This window comes from Apodemus sylvaticus, chromosome 1 (genome assembly GCF_947179515.1).
Source record: "Apodemus sylvaticus chromosome 1, mApoSyl1.1, whole genome shotgun sequence".
Lineage (NCBI taxonomy): Eukaryota > Metazoa > Chordata > Mammalia > Rodentia > Muridae > Apodemus > Apodemus sylvaticus.
The window spans coordinates 110485108-110503911 of NC_067472.1; positions in this window are offsets into that span (position 1 = coordinate 110485108).

Genomic DNA, 18804 nt, shown 5'->3' on the forward strand with positions numbered 1-18804 from the left:
AATCCCAGCCCATAAATCTTTTCTTATGGATAGTTACAGTTTTTCTTTTACTTGTTTTACATTTATGTTCTTCATTGATCTGATGGGAAAGTTTATGGCCCTTCATGTAGCTCCTGATAGCCTTACTTCTACTAGACAGCCCATCCTCCAGCTGCCACTTTCCAATTGCTGGGGTTACAGAAGGGTTTCCCTTTCTTGGCTACAGAAAGAACTTGCAATTCTTCAAGGACAAGGCCAGACTCACTTTGCTATGCTGCAGGTTAAAGCTTGCGTTCTGCAGTATGTGGTGGGAATAGAAGGTGGCTCAGATTATGTCACTCTGAGTTTGTGCAGCTGAAATTATGTTCATTCAATCATTCATTCATGAATGAATGGGTCCTTTATGAAATACTTTCTGTTCATGGTAGTGAAAAATTATTTTTCATAAATTAATAATTTTTGCATGCAAGACTGGAAATTATTTCTACATGGGAGTTTTGACATATTATTCAATCATACTGTTCCTAAAGTAGGGTAGGTGGAGACCATCTTTGAAAATTAAGTATCCTAACTGTAGGATAAAGAAAAAGAAATCTTAGTTTTTTCAACAAATATTATCTGTAAGTATATTACTTAATTTCACAATTGTGGGCTAAGTTATGACTTTTCTGGTCAGAATTTACTTATCTTCAAATGAAAGAGATAGACCAATCATTTTTAAGCTATCCTTTCCTCTGGGCTCTAGTTTCTTACTATGTTTGTTAAAATTTAAAGCTATAATCTGTATGAGTTCATTGAAGACAAATCTATAATAGATGATTAAGGGAAAATTGGATGTTTGGAAACATTTCTTGCCTCTAAATAGACATGATATATAACTCAGCAAAACAGGCCCAATGGTACCATACGTCCTACCTGCCTCTGTTCACCTCACAATCCGCGTGAGTTCAGGATGGCTCAGATGCACCACAAACACTTCCACTTTGTCCTGTTACTTACCAGTTTATTCTGCATGTGTTTATTCCTAACACAATAACCTCCTTGCTGTTCTTAGCTGATATAAACATTGCACCAGGTTACCCCTACTCAGTGTTTTCCAGGACTTCAGACTTGAGATTCTTTAAGAGTTTTACTCGGTAAAACTCTTAACCCTAAAGTTGAACCCTAAACCATGAGAGTACTCTGATCTATAATGTCTATCTATATACGCCCAGCATGTGAAAATTACAAGCCTGTAATCTGAGCATTCAGGAGGTTTAGGCCACAGGATTCCAAGTTCAAGGTCCCTGAAGAACCTGGGCTATATGCTATATTTCTTCAAAAAGAAAAATGAACAATAAAATAAACACGAATTACAAAACAAACATGAAAGTAAAACAGAAGTGTGAAGTTCTAGCATCATTTATGTTTTAATAAGTTGTACTTCAAGATCTATCTGTGAGGAAATTGAAAGCAGAAGCAACTCAGTATGTTAGTGTGGAGGGGTATCTGGAAAGATATAAATATTGAAATTGCTGTGTTTAAATAACTGGATTAAGAAATACATATCTTAATATATTATTATATTATATAATAATATATTATTAACATATGTCTCTCTCTATATATACATCCCATTCTAATATGTGTTTATGTGAGAAACTTTCATGATGTCATAACATTACACTACAACAGTTAGAAAAGAGAAAGGCAAAAAGTACTGAATCTAGCCTACTTTGTTTGAGTCCACTACTTAAGTAGCAGAATATAAATCATGAGGCAAACTCTATGAGCCTTGGTCTCTTCCATAGAACAGGAAACTATAATGGTAACTACATGAATGGATAAATGAGAATTAATTAACTTATCTGAGGTCCTTAAAGCATTGCTTACCACGTAATAAGTACTGTGTACAGGCTAGCTTTTAGTAGTAATTGATATTTTTTCCCACACGTCTGTCATATTGCATACTTAGTACATTCTCAAATTCAAAAAATTACTTAAAGTAATATTTGGCATTCAGTATTAAGAGAGAATATTTATAGAATAGGATTTCTTCCTTAAATTACAATGACAATTGTATATGGCAATAATGTTATTGGTTTTGGAGTAGTTTCTCTGTTCCTGACACTCTTTGGGCCAGCTATTATTATTTTAATTTTTATAGTTTTTAGTTAATGTTAATTATACATAGATAATAATGTTAATTATAAATATATAATTAAAAGTTAAATATCTGACAAAGGAAAATGTTACATGTAAATTGTAAGGCTATGATCAAACTCAGAAATTTTAATTAGCAGAATTTTATTTTGAAAGACATTGGATCTTGTATAGAGCACATTGAAAAGTGGCTCAGAATGACTTCAGTTCATATGCAGTTTATGGAGGAGGATGTGGTTCTTGCTCAAATGAATTAGACACAGGACATGCCATTAAGGAGATGAACATTTCATGGTAAAGATGTAAATACAAAAGCAGTGAAGTGTGGCATGTGTTATAAGAGCCGCATATCCAGCCAGCATGGAGAACGGAATTAGGGTCAGAGGAAGAAGGCACAGAGGTAAAGATGGTGGGTGTACTCGGCCATTTGAGACCGAAAAGAAAGTAGGAAAGAAGAGATGCATTTGGAGAGAATGGTCTTTGTGGATTAGACAGTACATGAGTGTATAGGAGGCATACTACATAGGAATATGATCATGCCCTCTTACTCAAATGAAGAGATTAACATTTATCATGAAGTAAGAATTTTATGAAAACAGTTAACAAGGAAGAAGACAGAGTAAATTTGCTTGGCAAAGTTCAATGCTTAAGAAGTACCAGAAAGAGATTTTTTCAAAAAATAAGTCATGCCTTTTTAATTGGTATTGCATGTTATAAAACTGTATCATGTTCTTTTTGTAGCTTCCTATGTTATGTATTCAGTAGATATCCTCAGCACTACTTACTATTAACACCCTCTAATCTTCTAAAATTCTCAAATTTAAGGAATGCATTCAATTCTACAATTCCACAATCCTTTGACTGAGGTAGTTTTGATTATAATTTTAACATTCAGAATAAGAAACTGAGGCTCAGGAATATTAATCTCCACAAATCTGCCTCAGAATTAAAACTCTCAGAAGGAACTTGTGTTTGAAATCCTTGTTGGGTGTCTCAGGGATGTTCCTTTGCCTGCACATCACTAAACTGTACACTGTGTAACCTGCCCAGTACCACTCAGTGGCACACCACCCTCCAATGGCCATTTCACTTTCTTTCTTGAAAACCACCCTTAGTCTTGTTCTGGTAGCTGTCTGACCATCGATACGTAACTGAAAATTTCTGACCTTTAGGAACAGAATGAGATTTCCTTGACAAGACTAATGTGTGTGAGCTACAGCCTCTTTCACTCCTGTTTGCTTTGTCTTCTTTTATGTGTCTTCTTTGAAAATGTCATATTTTCTGTAAGCATTACAAAGACTTTTAAGGACAAAGGCCAACCTGTTGGGGATGTTGGGATGAATTCTGAGTATGGGTTCCAAGGTAGCAGCTATGATATTCTCTTATTCTGTTAAGCTCTTACTGCAGATGTCAGCATTTCCTACTCCTAGTTGTTGAGGATTTCAGAGCTGGCCTTGGACTGTCAGTCCCTTCATGGATTATTTCAGTGGTACTGATATCCTCCCTAAGGCTATATTCCTTTTCTAGGATGGTCAGTACCTCAAGACTCTCAGGCTTAGTATATGTTTCAAACTTTTTCTTCCCAATGGAGTGGAATCAAACTCTAGTTGTTCCGGGGTGGCTATCTTATGTTGTAAGTTGACATTAAGTCTTCTTAACTTGCTTATGGTCATGGTGTTATCATAGGAATAGAAAATAAAAGTGCTAAGTCAATAAATAAAAACTATGTCTATTTTAGGAGTATGAAAATAACTTAGTGGGTGTAGTGAAAATTCCTGGTTGTCAACTTGACTATATCTAGAATGAACTACAATCCAGAATTGGAGGGCTCATCCATGATCCTAATCTGGAGACTGAGAGATACAAGTTTCTGACCTAGATCTTGGCATTGAGATCTTTAGGCATAATGGCTATGATTCCAGAAGATTAAGACAGGGAGATCTCTGAGTTCAAGATCATCTGGTGGCACATGCCTTTAATCTGGGCCATAGCCTCTGCTGGAGACCTACATAAGGACACTGGAAGAAGGAAGATGGGCTCACTCTCTCTCTCTTCCTCACCCGCTTGCCTTGTGGGAATGAGCAACTGCTAGATCCATCTACAGCTGCTGCTCACCATTGTTGGAGAGCTGGTCTACAGACTGTAGTCATCAGCAAATTCCCTTACTATATGGAGACTTCCCATACCTTCTGTGACTCTAGAGAACCCTGACTAGTACAGTGGGTAAAATGGTTACTGTGTAAGTATGAGGACCTAAATTTAAATCTCCCAAATACATATACAAAGCTGAATATTGCTATGTGTGCCTATACCTAAGCAGTTGATGTTGGAAACTGATAGATTCTGGGGTCTCACTGAACATTCAGCCTGACTGAAATAGTAAGGTCCAAGTTAAATGTGATCCTATCTCAATTAAACAATGTATACTCATGAACACAGCATGTGCACATGCATACAAACACATACAAATTAATAGAAAACTGTATCTCTAGATATCTCAGCATTGGATATTCAGGGCACGTACCAGCATATTGTCCGTTACTTTAGACCAAAGGTTTTACATGGTGATTGTCTATATTATATTTTCCAGGAAATACACTAAGCAAAGTAAGAAAGAACACTTCTAATTTCTTTCAAAATATGGTACTAGCCCCAAATTGAAAGTGAGCATTTCCATCTCAAGAGTAAATCTGCTGCTACAAGATGACATATTTCATCAAGCCGAGGACTCAAATGAAAGGCGAACTTCTATCAAGCCTTGCTTTCTAGAAAGTAATTCTCTGAAAACAATGTTCATAGAGGATTTTTCCTGTGCTCAGTTTCATAAGAAAAATGGAACGAAGCAACCCCCTAAATAACAAGCAAAATGCTCTAGGTCCAGGAATGGGTGTGGCTGAGGTATGAATCTGAGTCCAGTGCATTGATGTGTGTACACAAAAGCATTGGGGTGAAGCATATTTATTATGTATGCTAAATGAAAACAAAATCAAAGAATGAGGGGGACTGAAGAGAAGGAAAGGAAACATGGAGTCTGGGGGAGAAAGGGGGAGAAAAGAGGAGATGCAAAGGAAGCAAAGAAAATTCCTAGATCCAAATTGTGTCTAAGCCACTTCCTACCCTATATTCTTAGACACACTGATTAAAAATTCCATCTCAAAAGGAAATCTACTGCAACAAGATGACATATTTCACCAAGCCATGTTTTACACAGAAAAACCCTGTTTTTCATGTAAGCTGAGAAAAATCTAGGCTGGTGAGATGACTCAGTGGGTAAAGACACTTGTCAACTAGCTTGATGACCTGAGTTTGATCCCTAGGAGCCACAAGAGGACGAAAGAACCAACTCCTAAAAGTTATTCTCTGATTCTATCTGTGTACCATAGTGTACAGGCATGTTAATAGACAAATGAATAAACATAACGAAATTTAAAATAATAAAACAGGCAAAATGCAATTCTGTAAGTCTCTTTACTATCCTATGTATAACATTGTGACCAGAAGAGGGCATTGTATCCTCTGAAGAAGGAGCTACAGGTGCTTGTGAGCCACCTGACAGGGGCTGGACACTGCAAACTCGGAGCCCTTGCAAGAGCAGCACTTAATCACTGTAATATTTCACTAGTCCTAATTCAAAATTTTTTGGGGTGCATGTTCATTTTATGTTTATGTCCATATGCTAAATTTGATCTACAATACATTATCATTACAAATATACACAGATTTTTCTCTTTGTTATTAAATTCTTTTTCTGTAAGTATATGAGAACTTTTGGGTTGTTTTATGTGAAAGTGAAGAGTCAGTTCTATTAGTTATTTTTATTTGTTGGGATATTCTTTCCCCTATAGTTAATCTGTTTCATTTTCTCATACCATGTGCATTTTAGATTTTTTTTTATATTTTGCTGTAAATAGGACCTTATGGGAAGCAAGCATGTATTTACAGTTTTAGAATATGTACAATGCTAAAATGAACTCAACTACCTATTGATAAAGTTCTATAAAGGAGGTGCTTTAGGTAATTCCTATCAGGAGTTTGTCCAGATAACAGACAAAGTCTAGGCAATTCAAATAAGTGACTGGTGTAATTAGGATTCAGATTCAAACTTCATGATGCCTCAAGGTTGTTATATTGATGACACTGTGACAGAAGACAGGAGGCAGGAGGAAAGCTAGGTATATTCTCCATAAGCAAGAAACAGAGCAAGGCAAGAACTGCAGAGATCAATTTCAGAGAGCTCTATTTATTAGTCTTTAAAGAAGAAATTGTAGATAACTGTCTAATGACAGCAAAGTCTTATGAGCAATGACTTGAGTGTGGCTTGTCTCCAATGAGTTATGTTTTCAAAAGAGTGCTCCAGTATGGTAATGTCAAGAGTGAGTAAGGATTTTAAGCAGGAGATCTAGCAGGATGACACTGGGGACATTGCTCTTGGAGGAATGTACAGTTCTGGGATTGTGGTTAATACTTTCAGAAATGTTATCATGCAAGAGCAACATTGGCCCTTTCCTCCTCTTTCCAGCTTTACACAGTTGGAATCTCACCAATTCTTTTTTTTTTTTCACTGAGACTTTCTTTAGTAGAGTGTGGTGGACATAAGATCGCAACCATGAATGCCTTTTTTTTGGTGTGTGTTTTTGTTTTTTAATATTTTTATTTTCTATATTCTTTGTTTACATTCCAAATGATTTCTCCTCTCCCAGTTCCCCTCTCCCCATATGTCCCATAAACCTTCTTCTCTCCATCCATTCTCCAATCACCTCCCTCCATTTCTCTGTCCTTATATTCCCCTCCAATGCTAGATCAATCCTTTCCAGGATCAGGACCCTCTCCATACTTCTTCATGGGAGTCATTTGTTATGCGATTTGTGCCTTGGGTATTCAGGGCTTCTGGGCTAATTAATATCCACTTATCAGAGATTGCATTCCATGTGTATTCTTTTGTGATTGGGCTACCTTACTTAGGATGATATTTTCCAGATCAAACCATTTGCCTAAAAATTTTGTGAATTCATTGTTTCTAATTGCTGAGTAGTATTCCATTGTGTAAATATACCACATTTTCTGTATCCATTCCTCCTTTGAGGGACATCTGAGTTCTTTCCAGCTTCTGGCTATTATAAATAAGGCTGCTATGAACATAATGGAGCATGTGGCTTTATTGCATGCCGGGGAATCCTTTGGGTATATGCCCAGGAGAGGTATAGCAGGGTCCTTCAGAATTGTCATGTCCAGTTTTCTGAGGAACCGCCAGACTGATTTCCAAAGTAGTTGTACCATCTTACAGCCCCACCAGCAGTGGAGGAGTGTTCCTCTTTCTCCACATCCTTGCCAACACCTGCTGTCTCCTGAGTTTTTGACCTTAGCCATTCTGACTGGTGTAAGGTGAAATCTCAGGGTTGTTTTGCTTTGTATTTCCCTAATGACTAATGATGTTGAACACTTCTTAAGGTGCCTCTCGGCCATCCGAATTTCTTCAGGTGAAAATTCTTTGTTTAGATTTGTACCCCATTTTTTAATAGGGTTATTTGGTTCCCTGGGGTCTAACTTCTTGAATTCTTTCCATATATTGGATATTAGCCCTCTATCAGATGTCGGGTTGGTGAATATCCTTTCCCAATTTGATGGTTGCCATTTTGTCCTTTTAACAGTGTCCTTTGCCTTACAGAAACTTTGTAATTTTTATGAGGTCCCATTTGTCAATTCTTGATCTTAGAGCATAAGCTATTATTGATCTGTTCAGGAACTTTTCCCCTGTGCCCATGTCCTCAAGGATCCTCCGCAGTTTCTTTTCTATTAGTTTCAGTGTGTCTGGTTTTACATGGAGGTCATTGATCCACTTGGAGTGAAGTTTAGTACATGGAGATAAGAATGGATCAATTCGCATTCTTCTGCATGCTGACCTCCACTTGAACCAGCACCATTTGTTGAAAAGGCTATCTTTTTTCCACTGGATGTTTTTGGCTCCTTTGTCGAAGATCAAGTGACCATAGGTGTGTGGATTCATTTCTGGATCTTCAATTCTCTTCCATTGGTCCACTTGTCTGTCACTATGCCAATACCATGCAGTTTTTAACACTATTGTCTGTAGTATTGCTTGAAGTCAGGGATACTGATTCCCCCAGAATTTCTTTTGTTGTTGAGAATAGTTTTAGCTATCCTGGGTTTCTTGTTATTCCAGATGAATTTGAGAATTGCTTTTTCTAACTCTGTGAAGAACTGAGTTGGGATTTTGATGGGGATTGCATTGAATCTGTAGATTGCTTTTGGCAAGATGGCCATTTTAACTATATTAATCCTGCCGATCCACGAGCATGGCAGATTTTTCCATTTTCTGAGGTCTTCTTTGATGTCCTTCTTCAGAGACCTGAAATTCTTGTCATATAGATCTTTCACTTGTTTGGTTAGAGTCACACCAAGATACTTTATATTGTTTGTGGCTATTGTGAAGGGTGTCATTTCCCTAACTTCTTTCTCAGCCTGCTTATCCTTTGAGCATAGGAAGGCAACTGATTTGCTTGAGTTGATTTTATAACCAGCCACTTTGCTGAAGTTGTTTATCAGCTGTAGGAGTTCTCTGGTGGAGGTTTTCAGGTCACTTAAGTAGACTGTCAGGTCATCTGCAAATAGTGATAATTTGACTTCTTCCTTTCCAATTTGTATCCCCTTGACCTCCTTATGTTGTCTAATTGCTCTAACTAGAACTTCAAGTACTATATTGAAAAGATATATAGAGAGAGGACAGCCTTGTCTAGTCCCTGATTTTAGAGGGATTGCTTCAAGTTTCTTTCCATTTAGTTTGATGTTGGCTACCAGTTTGCTGTATATTGCTTTAATGATGCTTAGGTATGGTCCTTGAATTCCTGTTCTTTCCAAGACTTTTAGCATGAAAGGATGCTGAATTTTGTCAAATGCTTTTTCTGCATCTAATGAGATGATCATATGTTGTTTTTCTTTGAGTTTGCTTATGTAGTAGATAGCATTGATGGATTTCCTTATATTGAACCATCCCTGTATCCCTTGGATGAAGCCTACTTGATTATGGTGGATGATCGTTTTGATGTGTTCTTGGATTCGGTTGGCAAGAATTTTATTAAGTATTTTTGCATCAATATTCATAAGGGAAATTGGCTTGAAGTTCTCTTTCTTTGTTGGATCTTTGTGTAGTTTTGGTATCAGCGTAATTGTGGCTTCATAGAATGAGTTGTGTAGAGTTCCTTCTGTTTCTATTTTGTGGAAAAGTTTGAAGAGTATTGGTGTTAGGTCTTCTATGAAGGTCTGATAGAATTCTGCATTGAAGCCATCTGGTCCCATGTTTTTTTTGGTTGGGAGACTTTCTATGACCCTTTTTATTTCTTCAGGTCTTAAGGGAGTGTTTAGATGATCTATTTGATCCTGATATAGTTTTGGTGTCAGATATCTGTCTAGGAAACTGTCCATTTCCTCCAGATTCTCCAGTTGTGTTAAGTATAGGCTTTTGTAGTAGGATCTAATGATTTTTTGAATTTCCTCAGTTTCTGTTGTTATATCTCCCTTTTCATTTCTAAGTTTGTTAATCTGTATACTGTTTCTGTTCCCTTTGGTTAGTCTGGCTAAGGGTTTATCTATCTTGTTGATTTTCTTAAAGAACCAGCTCCTGGTTTTGTTGATTCTTTGTATGGTTCTCTTTGTTTCTACTTGATTGATTTCGGCCCTGAGTTTGATGATTTCCCGCCTTCTACTCCTCCTGGGTGAAACAGCTTCTTTTTGTTCCAGGGCTTTCAGGTGTGTCATTAAGCTGGTAATGTATGCTCTCTCCATTTTCTTTTTGGAGGCACTCAGGGCTATGAGTTTTCCTCTTAGCACTGCTTTCATTGTGTCCCATAGATTTGGGTATGTTGTGTCTTCATTTTCATTAAGTTCTAAAAAGTCTTTAATTTCTTTCTTTATTTCTTCCTTGACAAAGGTATCATTGAGTAGAATATTGTTCAGTTTCCACGTGTATGTGGGTTTTCTGTTGTTTTTGTTGCTATTGAAGACCACTTTTACTCCATAGTGATCTGATAGGAGGCATGGGATTAGTTCGATCTTATATTTGTTGAGGTCTGTCTTGTCACCAATTATATGGTCTATTTTGGAGAAGGTACCATGAGGTGCTGAGAAAAAGGTATATTCTTTTGCTTTAGGATAGAATGTTCTATATATATCTGTTTAATCTAATTGTTCCAAAGCTTCAATTAGTTTCACTGTGTCCCTGTTCAGTTTCTGTTTTTCTGATCGGTCCATTGAGGAAAGTGCAGTGTTAAAGTCACCCACAATTATTGTGTTAGGTGCAATGTGTGCTTTGAGCTTTAATAAAGTTTTCTTTATGAATGAGGGTGCCCTTGCATTTGGAGCATAGATGCTCAGGATTGAGAGTTCTTCTTGTTGTATTTTTCCTTTGACCAGCAAGAAGTGTCCCTCAGAGTCTCTTTTGATGACTTTGGGTTGAAAGTCAATTTTATCTGATATTAGAATGGCTACTCCAGCTTGTTTCCTGTGACCATTTGCTTGTAAAATTGTCTTCCAGCCTTTTACTCTAAGATAGTGTTTGTCTTTGACACTGATGTGTGTTTCCAGTATGCAGCAAAATGTAGGGTCCTGTTTTAGTATCCAGTCGGTTAGTCTATGTCTTTTTATTGGGGAATGGAGCCCATTGATGTTAAGAGATATTCAGGAATAGTGATTATTACTTCCTGTCATTTTTGATGTTATTTTTTAAATTTGATTGGTTAACTTCTTTTGTGTTTGATGAAAGAAGGTTACTATCTTGCTTTTTCCAGGGTGAAGTTTCCCTCCTTGTATTGGTGTTTTCCTCCTATTATCCTTTGTAGGGCTGGGTTTGTGGATAGATATTGGGTACACTTGGTTTTGTCATGGAATATCTTGGTTTCTCCATTTATGGTGATTGAGAGTTTTGCTGGTTATAGTAGTTTTGGTTGGCATTTGTGTTCTCTTAGAGTCTGCATGAGATCTGCCCAGGATCTTCTAGCCTTCATAGTCTCAGGTGAAAAGTCTGCTGTGATTCTGATAGGTCTTCCTTTATATGTTACTTGGCCTTTTACTCTTACTGCCTTTAATATTCTTTCTTTGTTTAGTACATTTGGTGTTTTGATTATTATGTGATGGGAGGTATTTCTGTTCTTGTCCAGCCTGTTTGGAGTTCTGTAGGCTTCTTGTATATTCATGGGCATCTCTCTCTTTAGGTTAGGGAAGTTTTCTTCCATAATTTTATTGAAGATATTTGCTGGCCCTTTAAGTTGTAAATCTTCACTCTTATCTATGCCTATAATACTTAGGTTTAGTCTTCTCATTGTGTCCTGGATTTCCTGGATATTTTGTGTTACAAGCTTTTTGTATTTTGCATTTTCTTTAACTGTTGAGTCCATGGTTTCTATGGAATCTTCAGCATCTGAGATTCTTTCTTCTATCTCTTGTATTCTGTTGTTGATATTTGCATCTCTGTCCCCTGATTTCTTCCCAAGATTTTCTATCTCCAAAGTTGTCTTCATTTGAGTTTTCTTAGGTGTTTCTACTCCTGATTTTAGATCCTGGATGGTTTTGCTGAGCTCTTTCATTTGCTAGTTTGTGCTTTCCTGTAATTCTTTAAGAGATTTTTGTGTTTCCTCTTTCATGACTTCAGCCTGTTGACCAAAGTTCTCCTGTATTTCTTTAAGTGTTTTTTGCATTTTCTCCTTATTGGCTTTTGTATTCTCCTGAATTTCTTTCAAAGATTTTTGTTTTTCCCTTGCAAGGGCTTCTAACTTTTGATCCATTTTCTCCTGAATTTCTTTAAGTATGTCCTTCATGTGTTCCTCTACCAGCATCATGACCAGTGATTTCAAATCCAAATCTTATTTTTCTGGTCTGATGGGGTATCCAGGACAAGCTGTTAAAGGAGAATTGGGTTCAGATGCTGCCATATTGCCTTGATTTCTGTTAGTGACGTTCCTGCATTTGCCTTTTGCCATCTAGTTCTCACTGGTGTTAGTTGATCTTGTCAATGCTGGACTCACCAGTGCAAGCTGCCTTTTCCCAGCTGGCCTCTGGTGCACAGCTGACCTCCTGCACTGCCTGGAGACAGGGTGCTGTGGCCCAGACTGTTCAAATCCCAAAGCAGACACGTTAAGGCTCCCGCCTGGGGCCTGCTGGACTTACCAGAGCACACTGACTCCTCCCAGCCAGCCTCCCGGGTGCCCCTCTAGCCTCTTGCAGAGCCTGGAGATGTGGTGTTGTAGCCCTTTCTGTTCTGGATCCTGAAGGGGAGATCTGAAGGCTCCTGCCAGAGGCCTCAGGACTGGAACCTAATCTCTGTGGTGCCAACCCACTGGAGCAAGCTGTGTGGTCCCAGTCTGCCTTAGGGTGTACACCAGACCTCTTTCACTTCCTGGAGACAGGGTGCTGTGGCCCAGACTGTTCAGATCCCAAATCAGACACCTGAAGGCTCCCTCAGGGGCCTGCCGGACTCACCAGAGCACACTGACTCCTCCAAGTTGGCCTCCCTGGTGCCCTTCTGTCCTCTTGCAGGACCTGGAGATGTGGTGTTGTAGCCCAGGCTGTTCTGGATCCCGAAGTGGAGATCTGAAGGCTCCTGCCAGAAGCCTCAGGGCTGGAACCTAAGCTCTGTGGTGCTGACCCACTGGAGCAAGCTGTGTGCTCCCAGTCTGCCTCCGGAATCCCACCAATTCTTACGTCCTAAGCCTTAATACTCTGACTTTTCTAGACATTCTGTCACATTATTGATTGATTGATTGATTGATTGATTTTATATATTCACAGATGATCACATTTATTTTATTATTTTTCTCTCTTACTATCTAGGCTGTGGTTTCCCCTCCGTTCACTCTTCCAAGTTCCTTTTTTTTTGTCAAAAACAGTTATGAAAAATAGAAGCAATAAGAGAGTAGATAAAAAGACCAAAGTCAAGAACCTAGATGCCAATGGCTGCACTGGAACAGATAATTTCTGAGGATAATACTATGGGCAAGACAGTGAAGTTTGGAGCTTCAGGAAGTCTAACATGGTCCTTTGTCTGACAATTATAAAATCACTGTAGAACTTCAGGTGTGAATTTAGAGTTGTACAAAGATAAATTCTCCCTTCCTCCCTCCCTCCCTCCCTCTCTCCTTCCCTCGCTCCCTCCCTCCCTCCCTCCCTCTCTCCCTCACTCACTCTCTTCCTTCCTCCCTCCCTCTCTCTATTTCTCTCTCTTTCCATCTCTCTCTCTTGCTATAGTTACTAAGTTCTTATTCTGTGTTTCATATCCATTCTAATTTTAAATTTCTCTTTTCATATTTAAATTTTCTCTTTATTAATTTATTATTATTTTTATCATTTAAAAAAGACAGAGGAGGAGTGGATATGGGGATGGGAGGTTCAGGGGACTTTGAAGAGTGAAAGATGACACTGTAGCTAGGATGTAATGTTGGAGAGAAGAATAAATAAAATCAATGTGACTGTCTTGGAAAATCTTTATTTGAAACACACTGTCACAGATTCTTTCTTATTACACCAGTCTCATTGTTATTTGTATTTAGTAATGCTCAAACTAATGGATGTCTTGATGACATTTTGTGTGTGTATACAATACAGTAAGGACAACTTCAATCCCTTATTATCATAATCTGTTTTCTTTTCCTACTGTTCTTCTTCTACATTCAACCCTACTTTTACTTATTATCTCTGTTGACTTATTATCTTTACAGTTTTTAGTTATTATTGACACATATATACTTGGAAATATGTAAATGTAACTCACTGAGTCCTTTAATGTTGGTCATATGTGTATGATTTTAGGGATTACCACTTGGTATTGAATAACCATGAAGAGGCCTCATCATTAGGGAATGTTTATTCTCTCTCTCTCTCTCTCTCTCACTTAGTATTTATTAATTACCTTTAGGTCTTTTCCTAAAGGTGGGACCTTGGGAGATTTCTTCTAACTGTATTGGCATATCAACAGTTTGGTGTCATTATTTAAGACTTATTTAGCCTTCCATATTGTTTGAGATCTCTTGGGAGCAAATTATTTGTCCTACATAGAAGACATGGCCTCATGCCAGAATTTCTGATCCTCTAGTTCTTGCAATCATTCTACCTTTATTCTATAATGCACCCTCAGTCTTAGATATTGGAGCTGTGATATACAACAATGATACCATAGTAAAATATTCCCAAAAGTACAACAGTGGCATTTACAACTTGGAGGGTAACCAACAATTTTCTAATTGCACTTAAGGCCTACTTGATAAGATGGAGTCCATGTCTGGTCCTTTTTATCTAGACTATGTAATGGATGGTGAGGTTATGGAAACTAGAGGAAAACCTACTCCTAATAATTTACCAAACTGAAATACTTTTTCTAACTGCATTCCAAATACTTATTTTTATGCCCACAAATAACAGTTGCTGCAACCCTCAATGAAGAAACTTCTTTTGCCAGCAGCTATCCTAAGCATATTCATATTGAGGTAAATTTAGCTTATATGCATAGATGATCATGTAACCATAGTTGGAATCAGAAAACTAACATCCTTTATTCACCAGTCATGTATCAGATTATTGCTGTGGACAAATTTCTAATTGTTATAAGAGTTACACAGTGTTATAACCTTTGAACCATGTTAAACTTGAATTACAGAAAAAGGTAAAAACAAAACAAAATAAAAAATCTCCAAAGCATATGGAACCTATGGGTGGGTAGTGATACGAATTTTGGGTAAAAAACAGGGTACCATGAAAAATGAACTTTATTAAGAAAGTCTTAGAGAAAGAGTGATACTTCACAGGGTACCTGACTGTAGGGAGGTACATGCCTCAGAGATTCAGCTATGTGGGCAGTACTTCTGAGATCTTGAGATGGGACAATGAATGGTGGTAGGGGGAATGGTAAGGAGGATGCAGAGTAGCAGAGCCTGTTCTTTCTTCCTTGAGAGCTGTGCCAGTGTTTAGAAATTTTGAGTGTGAGCCATATTCAAACACTGTGAAGAGTGTAAAAGTACTGAAGTCTTAGACAAAACCTTTTCAACTACAGGGACATCCATTAGTAGACAGTTCTTCCCAGGTAAGGCTGGGTAGGTGGCTTAGACCTGTGTAGTAGCAAAAAGAGAGAGAAATTTGTAGGAAAAAGAAAACTTTCCAGAGATGAGAGCACTTGTGCTAGAATAATCAACACATAAAATCCATGAATTCAAGCTACTTGGGAAAAAAAATATCTGTAATCAGAGACCATGAGAAGCTTACTGAAAGTGATTACTCTCATAGGATTTGACACACTTATGACCATGACACTATTTTCTGAGTTAAACTTCATGAGTCAAGAGATAATCAAGAAGGTAGGTTTTAAGCATGAGATTTCAATAAGGGAGATAAGTGAATTGGGAGCCGATGAGCATCAGGGAGAAATATCCCACTCAATATTTTTACAGTAAAAGTAGGCATGACAGAGAAGTCAGAAGCACTTGATGTTCAGTGGCCACTATTCTGCCCCTTAAGTCTAGATTAATAGAATTGCATCAAGATAAGCCACACTTCTGTCTGTGCACTCAGATTCTTTCCCAATAATCATGGAATAATTGTTTCAAATATTTTAGCTGCACTTAGCTGAACTGTTACAAGTCTCTTCTTTTTTTTTTTTATTTATTTGATTGTTTTATACTTACACATGGGTCCTACAATTTGCCTCTTACTATCTATGTATGTAAAAGAATGCTGTCACTAATTTTAATGTTTGCGTATGACATTGGGTAATGAGTTATTGCAGAGAGGCAGGTTATTCAATTCCTCTGCACACTAGCTATTCACTTCTAGATCAACCAATGATTCATGGAACAGGAGTAGCAGCCTGTAACTTCTTCCATACTCTGCAGCCTTTCTAGAGTTTATTCTCTCTCTCTCTCTCTCTCTCTCTCTCTCTCTCTCTCTCTCTCTCTCTCTCTCTCTCTGTGTGTGTGTGTGTGTGTGTGTGTGTGTCTGTCTGTCTGTCTGTCTTTTTGAGACAGGGTTTCTCTGTATAGCCCTGGATGTCCTGGAACTCACTTTGTAGACCAGGCTGGCCTAGACATCTGCCTGCCTCTGCCTCCCAAGTGCTGGGATTAAAGGCATGCGCCACCATTGTCCGGTTCTTGTTCTCTCTTTTAATCCTAGGAACTCTTTTGTCCAGAACTATTTGAGGGAACCAGGAAGCTTTCTTAACTTTTCTGAATGCCTCCTTCCCCTGCCAATGCCATCTTTCTTCCTTTTGCATGACACCCTGTGCTGAAGATTCTTTTCATTTTCTCCTTTCTGCCATTTATTCACTATAAAATCGTCGTCTTTTGCCACTAATGAGAGAAGGGATTTATGAAAGAAAGCGTAGTTGCTGATAGAACACAATGAGGTGCCATATTCACAGTCAGATAGGCAAGAGGGTGGCCATTGCTTATTTCTTCTCTGACCTATATGAGGCTGGTCTTAGGGTGTGAGTTAAAGTACACAATCCGTTTTTTGTTCTCAAAATTCTTAAGGGATACATACCGTCCTTGGGGGACAATAAAATGTAAAAACAGAGCAGTAGAAACATCTGGAAGAAGAAAGAGGGAATTAATATAAGTGGATATTAACCTAGAAAACTGGAATACCCAAAATATAACCCACACATCAAATGAGGTACAAGAAGAAAGGAGGAGTGGCCCCTTGTTCTGGAAAGACTCAGTGAAGCAGTATTCGGCAAAACCAGAACGGGGAAGTGGGAAGGGGTGGGTGGGAGGACAGGGGGAGAGAAGGGGGCTTATGGGACTTTCGGGGAGTGGGGGGCTAGAAAAGGGGAATCATTTGAAATGTAAATAAAAAATTATATCGCATAAAAAAAAAGAGTTAATATTCTCCGACAGCAAGAAATTGACAGGCACGTTTCAAATTAGTGCAGGCAAAACCAGTCTTTCTATTAATTTGTCTAGGAACAGGTCTTTCAAATCTGGGGTCATGGTACATATCTGCTTACTGATTCACCATTTAATGGCTAACTGCTCCTCGTTCTTCACCAGTGAACCTCTACACGGGCCAATTCGAGGGTAAGGGCTGAAAGTTTGTAAATACATCACACTACTTTCTGGGCCTCATCCTCCCAGTTAAGCAAAGGCAAAATGCTGAGGATTTTCCCAGTGTAGTACATTCTTCATTTGTTCTGTTGTTTCCATTTGCTGTGTGGATCTCTTGGTTCAGAGACTCAGTACCCCTGGTTTTCCCTGCCATGGAGTTCTAAATGGCTGGTTTCACTCTATAATCCAGGGGCTAGAGAGAACCAATTGTCAAAAAATTGATTTGGCTATAATATATCCTCACTCAACATTCTGTTTGTTAAACCTCATTAAAATTTTATTAGCAAGCAAAGTAACAGGCTTTCATATGAGTGTTTCTTACATTTTTCGTCTTGACAGGTCCGTATCTTGCTCCTGTGCCCTATATCCCTGAGCTTTTCTTTCTTGTAGACACACATCCCAGCTATTCCCCTTTCCACTTTGATATCAGATGTGTCTTGCCACCTTTTACAGCTCCTTCCCTTAAACCGACTTTTCCCTTCTCATGGTCCCCTTTTTAGTTTGCTGGGTGGAACCCTCTGACTCCTATATAAACACATATTCATAAAAAATGAAAAGTGGAGATCTATATGGGACAGAGAACACATGGGATCTGTTGCTGAGCCTTGATTACCTTAGTTGGTTACTCTCTGCCTTCCCCTAGTTAAACTCCAACTTCCTTAGTATAGTTGAAGACTCCTTGTCTACTAGTGTGTAGACTTATATCTTGGTAATTCACACTCCGAGTATTTTATCTGAGATAAAGATATTCTCACTTCATTATCTGCCTCTGTCTATCACTAGAAGAATATATCTAATGACGATCATCATGCTTTACACTGTGCCTCTTCAAAGACTCTCTTTCCTTATATATTTAATAATACTTATGTTCATATGCCCAGGACATTCTTTAGTTGTTGAGTTCCATGTTGAAAGACCACAAAGAAGCAAAGGAATATCCCACACGAAATGAATGAAAAATACAGCAAGAAATAGGATAGAGCATGAAAAGGAGTTCAGAGCAAACTGAAGTGGAGAAAGGAGACAAGGAAAAGAAGAGGAAATACACACAGGCTGCAGGTTTGCAATGAAGACATTTGTGTGTCGATCGCTAAGCCCACAATCTTAAATGCCTACACATCAGTTCCAAGAGTAAGATTAAGGCAAACCTAAGCTGCACCAGGCATGCAAAGGTCCCCACAGCTGGACACTCCTGGCTCACCTCTCCAGTTTGCACGCTTAAGCCAAGGATTGCTAGACATGGCTATGAAGGCATTGTGAAAGCATATCAGAAGTAAATGTGTTTTCTTCTATCACTGTTATTTTCAAGAAGATGAGCTAAAATACCTGCTATTCACATCTAAGGGCAGTCATCAGTGGTGATGTTTCCAGAAGGGTTATATGACCTCCCAAATAGCTATCTGGGTGCTTGCCACCTGGTCTGATAGAGAGGGCTCCTTGTCTCATCCTTAGATCCAGGACCAGAAAATGCAGGCACAGAGTAATTCAGAATCTAAGCATAACCTGACTTGTAATTAAATAGGTGCTCCTAAAGTCAGATGGCAAAGCATCTCATGGCCAGGGGAAATGCAAATATGTGGACAAAGAAAGC